Source organism: Otolemur garnettii, unplaced genomic scaffold (genome assembly GCF_000181295.1).
Source record: "Otolemur garnettii isolate 467f Iridium unplaced genomic scaffold, OtoGar3 scaffold00212, whole genome shotgun sequence".
Lineage (NCBI taxonomy): Eukaryota > Metazoa > Chordata > Mammalia > Primates > Galagidae > Otolemur > Otolemur garnettii.
In genome coordinates this window covers 1,415,831-1,416,796 of record NW_003852607.1, presented here as the reverse complement: position 1 = coordinate 1,416,796, position 966 = coordinate 1,415,831, and positions in this window count along the sequence as shown.

Sequence of the window (966 nt, the reverse complement as noted above, 5' to 3'; positions counted from 1 at the left end):
CTGGTTTTATTCCAGGTTTATAGGGTTGGTTCAACATACAAAAATAAAATACATCATATCAATAAAATAAAAAACAAAGACCATATGATCATCTCAATCGATACAGAAGAAGCTTTTGATAATATCCACCATCCTAGGCAATACCTGTGGCTCAGTGAGTAGGGGACTGGCCCCATAAACTGAAGGTGGAGGGTTCAAACACGGCCACGGCCAAACTGCAACAAAAAAAGATAGGTGTTGTGGTGGGCACCTGTATTCCCAACTACTTGGAAGGCTGAGGCAAGAGAATTGCCTAAGCCCAGGAGCTGGAGGTTGGGTTGCTGTGAGATGTGATGCCATGGCACTCTACCAAGGGTGACATAGTGAGACTCTGTCTCAAAAAAGAAAAAAAAAAATTCCAGCATACTTTCATGATCAGAACACTTAAGACAACAGGCAGAGAGGTGACATTTCTTAAACTGATATAGGACATCTACAGAAAACCCACAAACAATATCATATTGACTGGAGTAAAATTGAAAACATTACCACTCAGACCAGGAACTAGGCAAAGATACCCATTGCCTCCACTGCTAGTCAACACAGTAAAGGAATCCTTAGCCATCGCAAAAAGGCAAGAGAAGGCAAGCAATCCAGGGTATCCAAATAGGGTCAGAGGAGATCAAACTCTCACTCTTCCCAGATAGTAAGATCCTATAACTGGGCTCAGCGCCCTTAACACAGAAAAGTTGGCAGGTTCGAACATGGCCAGGTCTGCTAAACAACAATGACAACTGCCACAGAAAAACAGCCAGGCATTAGGTGGGCACCTGTAGTCCCAGCTACTTGGGAACTGGCCGGCAACCTGTAGAAGACTGAAACTGGACCCCCACCTTTCACCACTAACAAAAATTGATTCTCACTGGATACAAGATTTAAATTTAAGACATGGGCTCGGCGCCTATAGCTCAACCGGCTAAGGCGCCA